General features: G+C 48.3%; 1 protein-coding gene across 5 annotated transcripts in view; it reads right to left on the bottom strand.

Annotated features, from left to right (window-relative positions):
- GALNT17 (polypeptide N-acetylgalactosaminyltransferase 17) overlaps window positions 1-20,970 on the bottom strand; it is a 611,589-nt gene that overhangs the window by 156,184 nt on the left and 434,435 nt on the right. The window lies entirely within an intron of this gene.

The following is a 20,970-nucleotide window of genomic DNA, read 5'->3' as shown; positions in this document are numbered from 1 at the left end:
AGACCTTATAAAGATTCTGCTTTCTAACCTCTCAGAGGCAAACAGGGCAGTTAAAACCACAGAAAGCGCTCAGGCCACAAACTCTCCCAAAGCAGTGGCTTTGGGCATTGCCCTGTGTGCGGCAAAGTTGTTTTCCAGAGTTCAGTCTAGGGGCCGACTGTACCAGCATCAACCCAGTAACTCCTTAGAAAATGCAGCTTCTGGCCAGGTGCAGTGGCTTGTGCCTGTAATCTCAGCACTGTGGGAGGTCAAGGTGGGCAGATCACCTGAGGTCAGGACATGGGAAAACCCCCATCTCTACAAAAACAACAAACAAACAAACAAAACACACACACACACACACACACACACACATTAACCAGGCCTAGTGGCATGCACCTGTAATCCTAGCTACTCGGGAGACTGAAGCAGGAGAATCGTTTGAACCCAGGAGGCGGAGGTTGCAGTGAGCCGAGATCGCACCACTGCACTCCAGCCTGGGGGAAACAGCGAGACTCTGTTTCAAAAAAAAAAAAAAAAGAAAAGAAAAGAAAAGAAAAGAGCCAAAAAAATGCAGCTTCTTGGGTCTGGTCCAGAACCATGGACTGGGTCCAGAGACGGAACTCAGAGATTTGTGTTTGCACCTGTGGGACCGTGCTGTGCCTATGGAGCCTTCTACCCCACTGGATGTTCAGGTATCTCCCTGACAGCAGAAAAGTTATGCCTGTCATTTTTCATGGTATTCCAGCAGCTAGAGCACTCACCAAATACTGCTGAGTGAATGAATGTGCAGAACAGATCTGGGGGAGGACTCCTGGTAGGGAAGAGCGCCATGATGCTTCAGGAACCAACTGGATATCAGGGGAGTGTGCTCTAACTAGGAGTGGGAGGGAGGGATGAAATACGGAGGAGGGAGAGCAGGATGAAGTGCTAGAGACAGGAAGGAGAGGAGAGGAGAGAAGGGGAGAGGAAAGGAGAGAGGAAAGAGGGGAGGAGACAGAGGGATCAGAAGCTCATCACATCACCTTCACTGAGGAGGGGAGTAGATAGTCTTCCTCCTCTTCCAGATCCCTCTCAGTTACCCTTTGGGTAACATCTGATTTTTTTTTTCTTGAGATGGAGTCTCGCCCTGTTGCTTAGACTAAGGTGCAGTGACGCCATCTCAGCTCACTGCAACCTCCACCTCCTGGGTTCAAGCAATTCTCCTGCCTCAGCCTCCCAAGTAGCTGGGATTAAAGGCGCCCACCACCATGCCTGGCTAATTTTTGTATTTTTAGTAGAGACAGGGTTGCACCATGTTGGCCAGGCTGGTCTTGAACTCCTGACCTCAAGTGATCCACCTGCTTCAACCTCTCAAAGTGCTGGGATTACAGGCGTGAGCCAACGCACCCAGCCCAGCCTGATATTTTAATGTAACTGGGTTTTATCTGGATGGTATCTGTGGCTGTGGGTAGTAAGGAGAGAAGGCTTCACAGCATGACTTGCCCGAAGTCCCCTCTCTGGTGGAAACGGCTCTGCTCAGCACATGTGACAGGGTTCTCTATCAGCGTCCTGGGGTTTCTCACAACAAAGTGGCGAGGTCTCCATTTGGTATGTCTTCGTTCAAACCAGGACAGGGCAGGTCAGCAGCCCAGAGGTGCCCAGGAGGCCGTGGGAAACCAGACCTCCACCTGTGTCCCAGGCGGGCCCTATCGGAACCCACAGATGCAGGGGCAGGAGGTAAGCCCAGTGTGGCAGGGATGTGGAATGAATGTGTGACGATGGTCGCTGTTGGTGTCACAGGAAAATTGTCCTAACTGGCCGGGTGCGGTGGCTCACGCCTGTAATTCCAGCACTTTGGGAGGCTGAGGTAGGCAGATTACTTGAAGTCAGGACTTCGAGGCCAGCCTGGCCGACATGGTGAAACCCCATCTCTACTGAAAATACAAAAATGAGCCAGGCGTGGTGGCAGGCACCTGTAATCCCAGCTACTTGGGAGGCTGAGGCAGGAAAATCACTTGAACCTGGGAGGAGGAGGTTGCAGTGAGCAGAAATCACGCCAATATGCTCCAGCCTGGGTGACAGAGTGAGACTCCATCTCAAAAAAAAAGAAAAGAGGCCGGGCGCGGTGGCTCAAGCCTGTAATCCCAGCACTTTGGGAGGCCGAGACGGGCGGATCACAAGGTCAGGAGATCGAGACCATCCTGGCTAACATGGTGAAACCCCGTCTCTACTAAAAATACAAAAAAAAAAAAAAAAAACTAGCCGGGCGAGGTGGCGGGCGCCTGTAGTCCCAGCTACTCCGGAGGCTGAGGCAGGAGAATGGCGTGAACCCGGGAGGCGGAGCTTGCAGTGAGCTGAGACCTGGCCACTGCACTCCAGCCTGGGCGAAAGAGCGAGACTCCGTCTCAAAAAAAAAAAAAAAAAAAAAAAAAAAAGAAAAGAAAAGAAAAGAGAAGAAAAAAAAAAAAGAAAATTCCCATCACGATCAAAATCTGCTTACAGAGCCTGACAGAGGCTGGAATGGAGAGGCTGGGACTGGCCCCAGCAGGTGACCCTCCCTGGAAGCAGAAGCAGAAAGTCGCTGTTCTGCAAACACCAAGCCTTCCCTATAGTGCTGGGAGCTGGCAAGACCCCTGCCAGGTGGCTAATTCTAACTGGTGATCACTGTGGAGGACATTAAATAATGAAAGGACATATCACCCTGGCAGGGTGGCTCATGCCCGTAATCCTAATACTTTGGAAGGCTGAGACAGGAGGATCGCTTAAGTTCAGGAGTTTGAGACCACCTCAGGCAACAAAGCAAAAATTACAAAAATCCCTGTCTACAAAATAAAAAATTAGCCAGGTATGGTGGCTCACACCTGTAATCTCAGCACTTTAAGAGGCCGAGGTAGGAGGCTTGCTTGAGCTTAGGAGTTTGAGGCCAGCCTGGGCAACACAGGGAGACCCTGTCTCTACGAAAAATAAAAAATGAGTCAGATGTGGTGGCATGCATCTATAGTCCTAGCTACTTGGGAGCCTAAGTTGGGAGGATGTCTTGAACCTGGGAGGTTGAGGTTGCAATGAGCTATTATCGCACCACTGTACTCCAGCCTGGGTGATGGAGTGAGACCCTGTCTCAAAAATTTTAAAAAGAAAAAAAAGAAAAAGTAGGCAAAGGATATGAACAGACATTTCTCAAAAGAAGACATGCATACAGCCAACAGACACATGAAAAAATGCTCGTCATCACTGGCCATCAGAGAAATGCAAATCAAAACCACAATGAGATACCATCTCACACCAGTCAGAATGGCAATCATTAAAAAGTCAGGAAACAACAGGTGCTGGAGAGAATGTGGAGAAACAGGAACACTTTTACACTGTTGGTGGGATTGTAAACTAGTTTAACCATTATGGAAAACAGTATGGCGATTCCTCAAGATCTAGAACTAGAAGTACCATATGACCCAGCCATCCCATTACTGGGTATATACCCAAAGGATTATAAATCATGCTGCTATAAAGACACATGCACACATATGTTCATTGCGACACTATTCACAATAGCAAAGACTTGGAATCAACCCAAATGTCCATCACTGACAGACTGGATTAAGAAAATGTGGCACATATACACCATGGAATACTATGCAGCCATAAAAAAGGATGAGTTTGTGTCCTTTGTAGGGACATGGATGCAGCTGGAAACCATCATTCTCAGCAAACTATCGCAAGAACAGAAAGCCAAACACCGCCTGTTCTCACTCTAAGTGGGAATTGAACAATGAGATCACTTGGACTCGGGAAGGGGAACATCACACACCGGGGCCTATTATGGGGAGGGGGAGGGGGAGGGATTGCACTGGGAGTTATACCTGATGTAAATGATGAGTTGATGGATGCTGACGAGTTGATGGGTGCAGCACACCAACATGGCACAGGTATACATATGTAACAAACCTGCATGTTGTGCACATGTACCCTAGAACTTAAAGTATAATAATAAAAAAAAAAAAAAAGAAAGAAAAAAAAGAAAAGACAGATCTGCCCACAGGCAGGCCAGCTAGTGCTGCTGGTGAGCTCAGTGGGCACCTTCTTTGTATTCTGGAGCTACCTGCCTGGACTGACAAACGAGGGGCTGTCCTTGTCCTCTGACTGGGGAGGGGCAGTCCTCCAACAGAAAGCTACCGCCCATCCCATCTGGCACCTGCCTCATGAGTGGCAGGTTAGCCACTTCATCCTGACAATCAGGAGCAAAGCACGGCCCTCGCTTCCCCTCCAAGGAGTCCCCACCACCAGCCCAGCCGCGGAAGCTGCAGTTGATACCACTTGGGGCCTGATGAGACCTGAGAACATGAGTCTCCAGCCTCATCCTTCAAACTCAACGGTGATTATGACCATGAGTGCAAACATTTCAATTCAAAATCTTTCAAAAATGATAATCATATTAAGGGATCTGCCAAAGCCTAATAGCTCCATTACAGAAGAGAAGAACAGAAATTAAAAATAATCACTTATTGTTGCTGTTACAGAAATATATGCAACACACACAACAGTTTCCACTGAATGACAGAAAAGCAAAGGAATAGACAGTGAGGAGAGGGTGGCGGCCCCAGAGATTGGCACCGAGACATATACAGCTTTCTCGAGCTCATCGTGTTTTCTCTTCATAGGTGACAAAGGGCTTATCTGAATTCTAGATGCTTCCCCTCCTCTACATCCTTCAATGGCTCACTATTCCCTTCTGAATTAAGTACAAGTTCTTCCTTGGCATCTCTGCTTCTCTCAATTCCTTTCCAGCCATCAACCTGATAAATCCTTTGGCCTGGCTACTCTACACCAGAGGTCCTCAACCCCCAGGCACTTGGACCATGGACCAGTACCAGTTCGTGATCTGTTAGGAACCAAGTGGCCCATCAGGAAGTGAGCAGCAGGCAAGTGAGCAAAGCGTCATCTGTACTGACAGATGAGGTTTCCTATCACTCGCGTGACCGCCTGCGCTCCGCCTCCTGTCAGATCAGCAGTGGCATTAGATTCTCATAGTTGTGCAAACCCTACTGTGAACTGCGCATACGAGGGATCTAGGTTGCAAGCTCCTTATGAGAATCTAATGACTGATGATCTATCACTGTCTCCCATCACCCCCAGAAGGGACTGTCTAGTTGCAGGAAAACAAGCTCAGGGCTCCCACTGATTCTACATGATGGTGAGTTGTAGAATTATTTCATTATATATTACAACGTAATAATAATGATTTCTAGTTGAAGCCTTGTGTCCCTGCGTTGTACGTCAATGAGCGAGGCTGTAGGTATGGGAAGAGCAGGCTCCAGTGGTGGAGAGAAAAGAAGGAGCTAGAAACCAGAGACTGTAAGGCAGGTGCAGTGGTGCACACCTGTCATCCTAGCACTTTGGGAGGTCCAGGCTAGAGGACTGCTTGAGTCCAGGAGTTTGAAAACAGACTGGGCGGCACAGTGAGACCATGTGTTTCTACCAAAAATAATTTTTTTAAAAAAATAACCAGGCATGGTGGTGCACACCTGTATTCCCAGCTACTTGGGAGGCTGAGGCTGGAGGATCACTTGAGCCTGGGAGTTGGAGGCTGTAGTGTGCTATGATCACACCACTGCACTCCAGCTTGGGTGACAGAGCGAGACCCCATCTCAAAAAAAAAAAAAAAAAAAAAAGACAAAAAACAAAACAGAAAATCTGCTGATCCATAGCCTGTAAATTAGGGGAGTGTCTATCTCCAGAATGCACTAGAAGGCAGCCCCTTTGGACCAATGTCTTCCACCCACCCCTCATTCCCCTGTTTGGTGACATTCTCCCCCTTGGATGCCTGCTTGTCACCGCATGGCTGGCCATCTCAGTCACCTGTTGGGCACAAGTCCTGGTGTTGTCGTGTCTTACCCTTGCTTTTCCCCGACACCTATCACCTCTTGACATTCTCTTAGACCCCAGCCACCTGCTGGTCTCTGTTCTCTGGCAGTCATGTCTCCAAATTCTACCATGATGATGGTCCCTGACCCAGGGATCAGGGCTGACTCTATTGTCTATTTCCTCATTCCCACTGGCCTGCTGGGACTTGCTGCTTTTCTCTGACCTCAGACTCAAACAGCTGCCATTTCCTTTGGTCTTAGCTCTGCTTCAGCTGTTTGCTAAGCACTTCCACATTCCAAAGCCCCGTGTGTAAACCACTCATCCTCACCCCTGGGAGTTGTCCTGGTATGAATGAATGTCTGCAAATCCAACCCTCAAGGTGTAATCAGTACTGAGTATTTTGGTAGTACCACCAACTTCTTTGGCAATCAGTAGGTTGGTTAATGCAAATTCACTAATTTCAGGCTGGGTGCGGTGGCTCATGCCCATAATCCCAGCACTTTGGGAGGCCGAGGTGGGCAGATCACCTGAGGTCAGGAGTTCGAGACCAGCTCGGGCAACGTGGCGAAACCCCATGTCTGCTAAAAATACAAAAATTAGCCGGGCATGGCGGTGCATGCCTGTCGTCCTAGCTACTCAGGAGGCTGAGGCATGAGAATCGCTTGAACCTGGGAGGCGGAGATTGCAGTGAGCCGAGATCATGCCACTGCACTCCAGCCTGGGCAACAGAGTGAGACTCCGTCTCAAAACAAAAACAAAAACAAAAAGAAATTCACTAATTTCAGTGCATTTTGTTATAATATCAGCAATGGTGAATTCTTTTATACCATTTCCTAATACATTAGAATAAATGCTCATGCGAATATTACCCTTTTGTAATTATATCACACATCCAGTCTATACCCACTGGCACAGGCACCATTATTGTAAGCAAACAGGCAGGGTCTCCAGGGATCATAGGAATTTACTCAATTTGAGCAATCAGCCTGTTTTACAGCCTCCTCTCCGGAAGCCTGTTTCTTCCTAAACCCTATATGGTCACCTAGTTGGTTAAAACCAGCTCCTGACAGATTCCCCAGTGATTTATAGATGAACTCAAGTGAACTTTCTCATGACAGTGCTAAACAGAGCTACAGCTCCGCTGTACCATCACATGCAACCTGGGTGCTGGCATGATGGCATGGTGGTTCCCTGTGCCTGCGCCACCGGGAACCCTCCTCTGCCTGTGATGACACACCCTCTCCCCTCTCCATCACCCCATAAAACCCTCCTGTTGCTTTCCTGCGGGAGACACTGCTTTGGAGGATACTCCCCATGCTCTCCTTCCTTGTGACAAGTGATCAACCCCCTATTGATCAAAGCCTGTGTTCTCCTGGGGAGTTGCTTGTTACTCCCCAGGCAAATGGATCCTGTTTTGGAGGGATAATGGTAAGCCACAGTGACCAAAAGACCAGGCAGGGAAGGAGGAGGAGAACAAGATAGGAGCATATCACTCAGGCCGACAGCACCCTTTATTGGGCATCTCAATGCATCTGGTGCTACCTTAGGACAATCTGTGATTATTTATTTTTTCTTTTCTTTTCTTTTTTTTTTCCTCCCGAGATAGACTCTCACTCTGTCCCCCGGGCTGGACTGCAGTGGCATGATCTCAGCTGACTGCTACCTCCGCCTCCCGGATTCAAGCAATTCTCCTGCCTCAGCCTCCCTAGTAGCTGGGATTACAGGCATCTGCCACTATGTCCAGCGAATTTTTTGTATTTTTAGTAGAGATGAGGTTTCAACATCTTGGCCAGGCTGGTCTCGAACTCCTGACCTTGTGATTTGCCCGCCGCAGCCTCTCAAAGGGCTGGGATTACAGGTGTGAGCCACCGCACCTGGCTGATTATTTCTTTTTAAATTTTAATGTTTAAAATGTATTTATTTTTAATACATAAGACAGAAAAAAAAAAAAACCTGCACTCCGGGCTGGAATGCAGTAGTACAATCTCAGCTCACTGCAGCCTCAATCTCCCGGCTCAAGCAATCCTCCCACCTCAGCTTCTCAAATAGCTGGGACTATAGGCACGCACCACCATGCCCTGCTAATTTTTTTCTTTCGGTAGAAACAGGGTCCCACTCTGTTGCCCAGGCTGGTCTCCGACTCCTGGCCTCAAGCGATCCTTACACCATGGCCTCTCAGAATGCTGGGATTAAAGCTGTGAGTCACTGCGCCTGGTTGGTTCATGATTACTTCTAATCCTCAAAGCAGCTCTATTTGGTAGACATTATTAGCCCTGTTTTCCAACTGGGGCTCAGAGGTTCAGTAACCTGACCAAGGGGAAACATATGCAAATAAGTGCAGAGTTAGGGGCAACCCAGGGGGCCTCTGATCTCTCACCCCTCCCAGGTGCCCAACTACCTCCCAGACCAGATCATCTCACAATGGCAGCGGCTAAGAGCTCTTGCACTGGGTGAAATAAGTGATCCCACTTTGAAGATTTCTGGGAACTTGCAGCTGCTAAACACTAAAAATACAATTTTGAGGAAGGAGTTGGCTGGCTTGAATAGAATTCTCAACTGGCACAGTACGGTAATTTAATGCCCAGAGTTCCAATTGCCTCTGCTATACATATAAATACCAAAAGGACAAGTCGGACGTCTTTTAAAACAATCAGACACTGCATCCAGCTCACAAATAATCTCACAAGAAAATAGGACTCAAAGGCCAGTGCTTTGCCTTTAAGAGGAAGTAGCACTTTCACCTTTGTTGCTGAAAAGATAATTCATGCTGAAACGACAACTTCCTTCAGATTGGAAAGTGAACTGGCAAGGAATTAGGAGCGTTTCCTTTTGTAGGATAAAGGAAGCGCTCATCTCTCTGGGGTGTGATTTTTCACAGATGCAGAAAAAAATGCCAGTGGGGATTGAAGTTGCCAGTCTCAAAACGCATTTCCTTGGCTGACTGATTTCTGTCTGGGCTTGTTTTATTAAAACAAAGACCCACGAAACTCCCTAGTAAGATATTCCCTTTAAGCAATTTTCTCTGGATAATACTTTTACTTTTTGGTAATCATATTTCCTTGAAGCTTTGAGAAACTGATTTGCAAATAAGCGTGGAAAAGTGTTTTTGTAAATGCACTATGCTTCTTAAGAAGTGGTAACACATTAAGCCGTTGTCAGCCACCGACACTTTATATATACTGTGTATATATATTTTAAAGTGTCTGGTGAGTTATCTTGTGAGATGAGACATGGTTGAGTGAAGTTTGGGGAAAAGAAAAAGAGAAAGGTCTAGAACAGACATCAGCAGCAAACTACACTGCCTATTTTTGTCTGGCCAGAGAATTAAGGATTTTTTTTTTTAAACAGATGAACACTTATAATTGATTTGATGATGATGGGAACACTAACTTTGAACCTAAACAAAGCGACGTGTCACCTGTACACACAAAAATTCGAATGTTCTCATTAGTCGACCCAGACTACAAAAAAAAAACCACCCAGACTCATTAACGTTACATTTTGGATTTTGTCAATAAAATATTTGTAGAAATCAGGTTTTGAACTTTGTTTATACTTATCCACAAAATAGCCTTGATTTTGCCTAAAATATTAACTATCCAGCCCATCAGAGAAAAATGTCACCAACCTCTGTGCTAGAAGATGAAGCCGTGGAGCAGAGTACAGTCTCTATGGACTGCGAGAGACTGGCAGAAAGGTGACTATGGTTTTGTTTCGTTTTGTTTTGTTTTTGAGACTTGCTCTGTGGCCCAGGCTGGAGTGCAGTGGCGTGATCTCGGCTCACTGCAACCTCTGCCTCCTGGGTTCAAGCCATTCTCCTGCCTCGGTCTCCTCTGAGTGGCTGAGATTACAGGCGCCCACCACCACGCTCGTCTACTTTTTGTTATTTTTAGTAGAGACGGGGTTTCACCATGTTAGCCAGGATGGTCTCGATCTCCTGACCTCAAGTGATCCGCCTGCCTTGGCCTCCCAAAGTGCTGGCATTACAGGTGTGAGCCACCGCACCCGGCCATTTCTTTCTTTCTTTCTTTCTTTTTTTTTTTTTGTGACAAAGTCTCATTCTGTCACCAGGCTGGAGTGCAATGGTGTGATCTCGGTTTGCTGCAACCTTCATTTCCCGGGTTCAAGAGATTCTCCTGCCTTAGCCTCCTGAGTATCTGGGCTCACAGGCACACACCACCAGGCCCAGTTAATTTTTGTATTTTTTACTAGAGACAGGGTTTCATCATGTTGGCCAGGCTGGTCTTGAACTCCTGACCTCAGGTGATCGCCTGTCTCAGCCTCTCAAATTGCTGGACCACAGACATGAGCCACTGCACCCAGCTAGGAAGGTAACTCTGAAAGAATGAATGGGGACTCAGGTGAAGAGAAAGACTTGAAAGACCGATCAGCCTCCTTTTCATCTGTAAAAGGAGGGCAATAATCCTGCTTCAACTTCCAGGGCTGACGCAAGAACAACTTTGATAAAAGCTTTAGGATGTACATTTGAGAACGGCATCAGGCTAGCAACACCAACAGTGTTCCGAAAAGAAAGAAATTCGAGTATTGAGATTTCTGCATGGTGGAGAAGTTTTCTGAGAATGTTTTAGGACATCCTATATCAATGCAGGCACTATGGGATAAAACAAAATGCAAAGAAAGTGAGACTAGATGTGGTGGTTCACACCTGTAATCCCAGAGCTTTGGGAGGCTGAGGTAGAAGGACTGCTTGAGGCCAGTAGTTCGAGACCAGCCAGGGGGCAACATAGAGAGACCCTATCTCTACCAAAAAAAAAGAAAAAAAAAGTAGCTGGGTGTGGTGGTGTGCACCTGTAATCCCAGCTACTCTGGAGGCTGAGGAGGGAGGATCGCTTGAGCCCAGGGGTCTACAGCCTGGGCCACAGAGAAAGAACCTGTTGCTTTAAAAAGGTTAAAAATAAAAATAAATAATTGGGAATTAGAAGACAAAGAGCAAAATAAGACCATGTCAAGAGGGCCATGTGCAGTGGCTCATGCCTGTAATCCTAGCACTCTGAGAGGCCAAGGTGGGTGGATCACCTGAGGTCAGGAGTTCAAGACCAGGCTGGCCAACATGGTGAAACCCTTGTCTCTAATAGAAAATAAAAAATAAAAACAGCTGGGTGTGGTGGCTCGCGCCTGTAGTCCCAGATACTCGGGAGGCTGAGAGGCAGGAGAATCACTTGAGCCCGGGAGGCAGAGGCTGCAGTGAGCCGAGATTGCACCACTGCACTCCAGCCTGGGTGATGAAGTAAGACTCTGCCTCAAAAAAAAAAAAAAAAAAAAAAAAAAAAAAAAAAAAAAAGATGATGCCAAGGATAAGTTTAGCAGACAAAACGCAGGCTTTGACATATTATATATTTAATAAGAGTGTACCAAAAATTCAGCTCCAAGTTCTTTCATCCCAACTATAGACAGAATCGTTAGATGGATCTGCAGTGTCTAAAAGATTTTTTATAAGAGAGGGATAGTTACTTGACCACTAAGACCCAAGAGAAATTTCTCTACTGAGTGACTCGGTCTCCTTAACCAAGTCTCCTTAACATCCCACTTCAGCAAATACAATAAGTTCCACAAATCTGATTTTTAAAATGCTTCTCAGCACTGGCCTATGATGTTTACCAAGGACAGTCAGATGTCAGCAACTGTTCTTGGGAACAAATGAGATTCAGATAAGAAGACAGCTTTCTGATGGCCTTGCGTATTTAAGGGCTACAGTAGCAGCAAAATAGTTGTAAGAAAGTAGTCAAGTAACAGAGTGTAATAATTTATTTTGAAACATAGGAATGGGCTTTTTCTATGCTGGATTTGCCATCTCATCCAGAGGCAGCTGTAGCCTTGATCTGGGGGAAGACTGCCAGAGCTGAGATAGAAAGAAAAGCAAAGGAGATGTTAATTTTCTGTTGTGACTACAAAATAGAGTCCTGAAGTTAATTGCTGAAGCAATAGTCTCTAAGCCCAGAATTCAAGTGCATGAGCCATGCATCAGAGAGAGAAAAGCATTTGCTAAATTCCAAAAGTCTCCCTTTAGATATTAAGGACAGCAGACCGGTGAAGCCAGAGGATGGTGGCTGTGACAAAGCCATGGGGCTCACTGCTGGCTCACCTTACAATCAACGGGGGAACCTTGAAAACTTACCTGTGTTCAGGTGCACTCCCAGACACTGGTTTGATGGGTCTACATCCACATTTGATTCTAAAGCACAACCAGGGTTGAGAATCACTGACGTAAGGGGTAGTTCCAACCCCAAAAAAGGCTGATATAATTTGGATGTTTCTCCCTTCCAAATCTCATGTCGAAATGTGATCACCAGTGTTATAAATGGGGCCTGATGGGACGTGTTTGGGTCATGAGGGCAGATCCCTCATGAATGGTTTGGCACTCTCCCCATGGTAATGAGTTCAAAGTAATGGTAATAAGACAAAGCTGTTGGGCTCACTGATGGCTCACTTTAGGATCACCTGGGGAATCTTGAAAAATGACCTGTGTTCAGGTACACTCCCAGACACTGGTTTGACTGGTCGACGTCCATATTTGATTCTGAAGCACAATCAGGGTTGAGAAGTACTGACATATGGGAAAGTTCCAGTGCCCAAAAAGGCTGATACAATTTGGATGTCTGTCCCTTCCAAATCTCATGATGAAATGTGATCACCAGAGTTGGAGGTGGGGCCTGATGGGACATGTTTGGGTCATGAGGGCAGATCCCTCATGAATGGTTTGGTGCCTTGCCTGTGGTAATGAGTTCAGCAAGATCTCGTTGTTAATGAAGACTCTGGGACCTCCCTTGTCTCTCTTGCTCCCTCTCTCACCATGTAATGCTGGTTCCCCCTTCCCCTTCTGCTATGATTGAAGATCTCTGAAGCCTTCACCAGAAACCAAGCAGATGTTGGTGCCATGCTTTTTGTACAACCTACAGAACCGTAAACCAAATAACCCCCTTTTCTTTATAAATTATCTACCTCAGATATTCTTTTAGAGCAATGCAAAACAGACAAACACAGAAGCTAATTCTCCCCGGGCTGGGGAGTAAGTCTGGAGAGACAGGAGAAGACATAAGGGAAGGTCTCTCCCGGGGGAGTTTCAGCCTCACCCTGCTGCTCACGTTGGAATTCAGGGAGCAGGTAGAAAAATCTGCAAATGGGTTTGAGGATGGGAAGGCAAAGAGATGGATGTTTTGCTTCCTGCCTAGCACTCTGGCGGGAGGCAATGGTCTTGCAGCATGCTGTGGGCAGTGGGGCAGGAATGGTGGAGTGATGTTTAGGCAGAGAGAGGACCTAAAATAATGCTCTAAATGCCCACAGCCAGCTCCTGGCCTGTAGGAAATCCTGAAGTTCCCAAGTACTCCAGGCGAAGGGGAGGTGTATTAGTTCTCACATTGCTAATACAGATATACCCCAAGACTGGGTAATTTATAAAGGAAAGAAGTTTAATGGACTCACAATCCACAAGGCTTGGGAGGCCTCACAATCACGGCAAAAGGCAAAAGAGGAAGAAAGTCACGTCTTACATGGTGGCAGGCAAGAGAGCATGTGCAGGGAAACTGCCCTTTATAAACCCATCAGATCTCACGAGATTTATCCACTAACATGAGAACAGCATGGAAAAAACCCATCCCCAGGATTCAATTACCTCCCACTGGGTCCCCCCCACGACACACAAGAGCTACAATTCAAGATGAGATTTGGGTGGGGACAGAACCAAACCATATCAGGAAGCAAAGAACTAGACAGGTTGGTTCACAAAGGGAGTCAGGGGACAGGAGGGTACCCCCTGGGTGAATATCTTGCCTGAAGTTCAGGAGCAGGGCCAAGGACATCAGCTATGAATACAGAAGGGACAAAACTCAAGATTGGGAGGTGTCAACAGAAGCCAGAAAGGTCCCAGAAGAAAGGTCACAGCCCAGACACCTCTCTCATTGCCCCAAAGCAGCACCAGCTTCCTTTGCTCCCAGGCACTATTTAAGAGGAAAGCTGGGAGAAGCAGAACTTTCAAGGGGGAAGAGCAGCCCTTACAAATAACAGCCTGTTGAAATCTCAATTTAATGGAGCAATTGTCCTGAAAGAGATGAAGTTTTCAACTGGAAGAAACTGAGTTACCTTGAAACAAAAAGATTAGTTTTATTTTCCATCATCGGTGAACATGAGGGCTGGAGAGCAAGTTGAATTCATATTTGGAAAAATAAAGTCACCCTTTCTTACATCTGACTTGCAACTAAAATTTAAATTGTGTTACAGGTTTTAAATTACTGTAGAAGAATGAACAGAACTCTGAGACACCAACAGATACTTAGCAGAGGGGAAGAAAAAGAACAAGGATTCAATATGAAAAACAACTTTTCTGGAAAGTAATTTGGCAATCTGTCTCGCATTAAAAATACACGTCTTAGACTTAGAAATCCTACTCTTAGGAATTTATCATAAAGGATAATAATGACTTCTGCCTCTGAGAATGTCAGATGATGTAATTTGGACCAACTCTATAGCCAAAAAAGAAACAAAGAAGCTGGATAATTTTTTTTTTTTTTTAAGAGACAAGGTCTTGCTCCGTCCCCCAGGCTGGAGTTCAGAGTGCAGAGGTGCGAACATAGCCTACTGTAGTCTCAACTTCCTAGGCTCAAGCAATCCTCCCACCTCAGCCCCCCAAGTAGCTGGGACTACAGGCACATACCACTACATCCAAATAATTTTTGCTTTTTTTTTTTTTTTTTGAGATGAAGGCTTGCTATGTTGCCCTGAAAGGAGCTGGGCACATTCCTCAGCCCCAGGCTCAAAACTCCCTGAGCCCAGTACAAACACCACCTGGAAAGTCTCCGATAAGGGGACAGCCGTTCAAGGTTACTGAAAGCGCGGGAGCCAAAAGAATTTCTTTGTTCCCCTGCAACTTTCGGGCTATAAAAAGCAAACGCTCGCATTGTTTGGGGCCCTCTTGTATACTGTAGAATGGAGGGACCAGGTTCAAACTTGTAGTAAAGATCCTTGCCGCTTGGCTTTGACTCTGGACTCTGGTGGTCTTCTTTGGGGAACAAACAGTCTGGGCATAACATCTGGGGGCCCGTCCGGGATTCCCCAAGCCCACCAGACCCCTGGTCAACGGATCTGCTAGGATCGATCTACTGATCAGTGAGCTGGCTCGTCTCCGTTTGTCTGTCTGTGTCTGTGTGTCTGTTCTAAATCTGAATCTGTGACTCACAAGGTCTGAAACTGGAGCTGGCACAGTCCTGGTGGACGCGCTATAGGACGGCCAGTGGAGACCGGTGGGAGACGTCCCCTGGCTCTCTTCTGATCTAAATTGCAATCTGAGCTGCCGGAGTGCGTTCGCGATCTGGGCAGCAGCTGACTCTGACCCCGACTGCCGGGGCGCGCTGGCGATCTGAGCTGCCGGAGCGCGTTCGCGATCCGGGCAGCAGCTGACTCTGACCCCTACTGCCGGGGCGCGCTGGTGATCTGAGCTGCCGGAGCGCGTTCGCGATCCGGGCAGCAGCTGACTCTGACCCCGACTGCCGGGGCGCACTGGCGATCTGAGCTGCCGGAGCGCTTTCGCGATCCAGGCAACAGCTGACTCTGATCCCGGCCTCCGGCCCGCGCTCCCGGCCCCGGTCCCCGGGCTCCCGGCTTCCGGCCCGCGCTTCCGGCCCAGGTCCCCGGGCTCCCGGCTTCCGGCGCGCGCTTCTGGCCCCAGTTCCCGGGCACGCACGTGCGATCTGAATTGCCCCGTGCCCGGGCTTCCGGCTTCCGGCGCGCGCATGCGGCCCCGGTTCCCGGACTTCCAAAGCGCGCCTGCGACTAGATATCATTAATAAGTCAGATCAGATTTCCTTTACAGGGATTCTAACCCACATTCCTTTACAGGAAGAGACACAGAAAGTGAGAATGAGTGAGAGAGAGACCCTAAGAGACGGGAGAGGGAGAAAGGGAGAAAGTGAGAAGGGAAATCGGAAAGAGAAAGGGGAGAAAACGGCAGACGTGGAGAGTCAGAGAGAGAGATAGAAAGAGGAAGAGACTGAGTATAAAGGAGAGAGGACACGGGATGACAGATAGAGGGAGAGAGCAGGCAGACGGGAGGCAGCTGCTGCACCCGGACCCGCCCCCCCGGGCTGAGTCGTGGGACGGAGCAGGCGGAGGGGAGGCGGCCGGCACTCACGAGCCCGCTGAAAGGGAAAGTAACTTTGAAGGGCCGGCGGGGCGGATGCGAGGGCACACTTCGCGGACTAGCCCCCCCCAGCCGCCTGACTCCACGGAGGCTTTACCCCTTCGGGAAATAGGACCCCCAGATGACACAGGAATCCCCAAGCTCTAGTACTGGCCATTCTCCACCAGTGATCTGTATAACTGGAAGACTCAGAGTGCTTGGTTTTCAGACAACCCCAAAGATTTACTGGCTTTACTGGATAGTGTCATGTTCACCCACCAGCCCACTTGGGATGATTGTCAGCAGCTCCTCCGAATCTTGTTTACCACGGAAGAGCAAAAAAAAAAAGAATACAGGTAAAAGCTAGAAAGCTGGTCCCGGGGGACAACAGTCAACCGACTGCCAACCCTGACCTCATAAACCCGACCTTTCCTTTGACCAGGCCGGTGTGGGACTACAACACGGCAGAAGGTAGGGGATGGCTACACCTTTATCGCCAGACTCTAATGGCAGGTCTCCGGGCAGCTGCTCGCAAGCCCACTAATTTGGCCAAAGTATATTCTATTCTACAGGGAAAGACAGAGAGCCCAGCTACCTACTTAGAGAGATTAATGGAAGCTTTTAGACAGTACACCCCCATAGATCCAGAGGCTCCAGGAAGTCAGGCAGCTATAGTAATGTCATTCGTAAATCAGGCAGCCCCAGATATTAAAAGAAAACTCCAGAAATTAGAAGACTTGGAAGGAAAGCGGATTCAGGACCTCCTTCAGATAGCCCAGCGGGTTTACAATAACAGAGATACTCCAGAGGAAAGGCAATTTAAGGCCACTGAAAAAATGACCAAGGTCCTGGCAGCAGTGGTACAGAAAGAGCATCTACAGCCAGAGTACACCCAACCCAGGCGGCCCCCCAGGCATGATAATCTGAGAAAAGACCAATGTGCCTACTGCAAGGAGGCTGGCCACTGGGTAAGAGACTGCCCCAAAAAGAAACAACGAGGACAGGGACCCCCTAGGTCTACACCCGTACTAGTCACTCAAGATGAAGACTAGGGAAGACGGGGTTCGGATCCCCTCCCCGAACCTAGGGTAACTTTGCAAGTGGAGGGGTCCCCGGTCCAGTTCTTGGTCGATACGGGAGCACAGCACTCAGTCTTAGTTAAAACTAATGGAAAATTATCCTCCAAGTCCTTGTGGGTACAAGGGGCCACAGGAGTTAAGAAATACCCATGGACAACACAAAGAACAGTAAACCTCAGAGCCAAGAATGTAACCCATTCTTTCCTGGTCATCCCTGAGAGCCCCTGTCCCCTATTAGGGAGAGACCTGCTAACTAAAATGGGAGCACAGATCCATTTCCTCCCTGAGGGGCCCGTCATGACCAACTCCCACAATCAACCCGTGTCCATCCTGACTATAACCCTAGAAGATGAGTACCGGCTCCACCAGGAGCAAACGGCCCCTGACCAGGACATAGCAACCTGGCTCCAGCAATATCCAGAAGCTTGGGCGGAAACGGGGGGGCTTAGGACTAGCAAAACACCGTCCTGCTTTATTTGTTAAACTTAAACCTGGGGCAGACCCCGTGTGGATACGCCAATACCCGATGCCCCTAGAGGCCAAGAAAGGAATTGCCCCGCATATCCGCCGGCTCCTTGACCAAGGGGTCCTTCGCTCATGTCACTCACCCTGGAATACTCCATTGTTGCCAGTACGAAAACCTAATAGTGGAGAATACAGACCTGTACAAGACTTAAGAAAAATCAATAAGAGGGTTGTAGACATACATCCAACTGTGCCTAACCCATATACCCTCTTGAGTACCCTAAACCCTAAACATCAATGGTACACTGTTTTAGATTTAAAAGATGCTTTCTTCAGTTTGCCTTTAGCCCCTCAGAGCCAAAAGCTCTTCGCCTTCGAGTGGAATGACCCTGATAGGGGCATAAGTGGCCAACTAACATGGACCAGACTGCCGCAAAGATTCAAAAACTCTCCTACCCTGTTCGATGAGGCCCTCCATGAAGACCTGGGATAACTTTCCTGCCCCCAACGACCTTAAACCCTGCCTCGCTGCTGCCCAACCCGGACCTGGACGCCCCACTCCACGACTGCACCGAGATACTAGCTCAGGTGCACGGAGTTCGAGAAGACCTGCAGGACCGCCCACTTCCTGACGCCGACCTCGTCTGGTTCACTGATGGGAGCAGCTTCATGCATCAGGGCCAGAGGTACGCTGGAGCGGCAGTGACTTCAGAGACTGAGGTAATCTGGGCGGAACCCCTGCCCCCGGGGACATCGGCCCAGAAGGCCGAACTGATAGCGCTCACCCAAGCTCTTACCTTAGGGGCGGGGAAAAAGCTGACGGTATATACAGACAGCCGATATGCTTTTGCAACGGCGCATATACATGGAGCCATTTACAGGGAGCGGGGGTTACTGACGGCTAAAGAAAAAGAAATAAAAAAACAAGCAAGAAATCCTAGCCCTGCTAACAGCCCTATGGAGGCCAGAAAAGTTAGCCATTGTGCATTGCCCAGGGCATCAGAAACTAACTACTCCAACTACTCAAGGCAACTTTCTGGTGGACCAAACTGCAAGAAAGGTGGCGAAGGCTCCCAGCCAACTCCTTGCACTCCAGCTCCCTGACCCGGGCCCCCGGGACTTGCCATATTTCCCTGATTATTCAGAACAAGATCTCCAATGGATTGACAAGCTTCCCCTGAAACAGATCCAGAATGGGTGGTGGACTGATACTAATGACCAAACCATCCTACCAGAAAAATTTAGACAACAAGTGTTAGAACACATCCACCGAACTACCCACCTGAGTGCTCGGCGGATGATCAGACGCTCTAAGCTCAAATTCAGACATACAGCCGAGATGGCCAGCAACATTGTGACAAGTTGCAAAGTCTGCCAGCTTAACAACGCCTACCCCCAATCCCAGGCTGCAACGGGAACAAGGCTCAGGGGAACCAGGCCCGGTATCTACTGGGAAGTAGATTTTACTGAGATAAAGCCAGGAAAATACGGGTATCGGTACTTACTTGTCTTTGTAGATACTTTTTCAGGGTGGACTGAAGCATTCCCCACCAAGAAGGAAACTGCTCAGGTTGTAGCAAAGAAAATCCTGGAAGATATCCTCTCCAGGTATGGCTTTCCCATCCAGATAGGGTCAGATAATGGGCCGGCCTTCGTCGCTAAGGTAAGTCAGGATTTGGCTTCCATCCTTGGGGCAAATTGGAAACTACATTGCGCTTACAGGCCCCAGAGTTCAGGACAGGTAGAGAGAATGAATCGGACCTTAAAGGAGACCTTAACTAAATTAACTATAGAGACTGGCGCTAATTGGGTGGTCCTTCTCCCCTATGCTCTGTTCCGGGCCCATAATACCCCTTACAGACTGGGCCTTACCCCTTATGAAATTATGTATGGCAGACCCCCACCCTTAGTTCCCAGCCTAAAAGATGATCTGCTCAAGTCTGAAACAGAAAATGTCTCTGAACTCTTATTTTCCCTACAAGCCTTGCAGAAAATTCATCAAGAAATCTGGCCCAAGCTGAAGGAACTATATGAGACCGGTCCCCTGCCGACACCCCATCCATACCAGCCAGGAGACTGGGTCCTGGTCAAGCGACACCGACAAGAGACCCTAGAACCAAGGTGGAAAGGACCACTCCAGGTACTCCTAACCACACCCACCGCCCTAAAGGTAGAAGGCATCGCATCGTGGATCCACTACAGCCACGTCAAGCCGGTGGACCCAACCTCCGACCTCCTGGGACCAATCATGGCGGCGGCTGAAGCGCCAGACACGTGGACTGTGGACAGAGCTAAAAACAACCCCTTAAAACTCACCCTGCGCCGGCAGCATAGCTCACTGCAAACATGCAGTTAGGTAGTCTAACCCTAACGTTAGTCGCCCTGGTGGCCGCTGGAGAAATCACAAAACCAGCTCTTAATCCCTTTGTCTGGAGATTCTGGCTTTATGAAAACCGAACCCACCCTGGACAACCTCATAAGCCCGGGAAATTATTGGCCAGTGCTGATTGCCCCTCCTCAGGGTGCAACAGCCCAATTCGACTAAATTTTACTGGTTTCCAAATAGCCAAACCTATGACACCAATAATATGCTTTGAGTTTGATCAGACTAAATACAATTGTAAACACTATTGGTGGCACCAAAATGCCGGCTGTCCTTATAACTATTGTAACATCCATAGGCCCCGTTATTGGGGAGAGAGAAAACAGTTAGACCCTAAGTGGCCCTTCCATCGTAGACGGGAAGGAGACTTTTCATATACATGGATAGTTAGAGACCCCTGGAACGCCCGCTGGACCACGCCTCAACATGGGGCTGTATACTACTCCCCCTCCTCCACATGGCCTAGCAGTCACCTCTATCTGTGGCGAGGCCTAGTGCAAGTACTGCCCCTGGTCCACGGGAATATCCAACGACAAGAAAACAGACTAACACAAGACTTACGTCCTTTCTCCTGGTTAAAGTTATTACAAGAAGGACTAGAACTTGCTAACCTTACAGGACTTCACAGCCTGTCTGGCTGCTTTCTGTGTGCCACTCTAGGGCGTCCACCGCTAACCGCTGTCCCTCTGTCATGGGGATCCTCTACCTTTGCCCAAGCTAACAACCTCCGAAACCTCTCATATGCTCCTATCCTAAACGTGCCCCTATACCTAAACCTCAGTCAGGAAAAGTTTCCCTACTGTTTCTCAGGAACCAATTCCAGCCTCTGTAGCATCACTGCAACGCCCCCTAATATCACCTTAAGGGCTCCATCAGGCATATTCTTCTGGTGTAATGGAACCTTATCTAAAAACCTACCTAGTCCCTCTGTTAACAACCTACTGTGTCTCCCTGTCACATTAGTTCCCCGGTTGACTCTACTAACTGCTGGCGAGTTCCTAGGGTATACCGGTAACTGGACTAGTGCTGCTATTCACCCAGACCCTAGACCGAGACCTGCACAAGCCATATTCCTCCCCCTCATTGTAGGAATC

This window comes from Macaca fascicularis, chromosome 3, assembly GCF_037993035.2.
Source record: "Macaca fascicularis isolate 582-1 chromosome 3, T2T-MFA8v1.1".
NCBI lineage: Eukaryota > Metazoa > Chordata > Mammalia > Primates > Cercopithecidae > Macaca > Macaca fascicularis.
The sequence above is the reverse complement of the archived record's forward strand: the minus strand, read 5'-3'. Positions and strand labels throughout refer to the sequence as shown.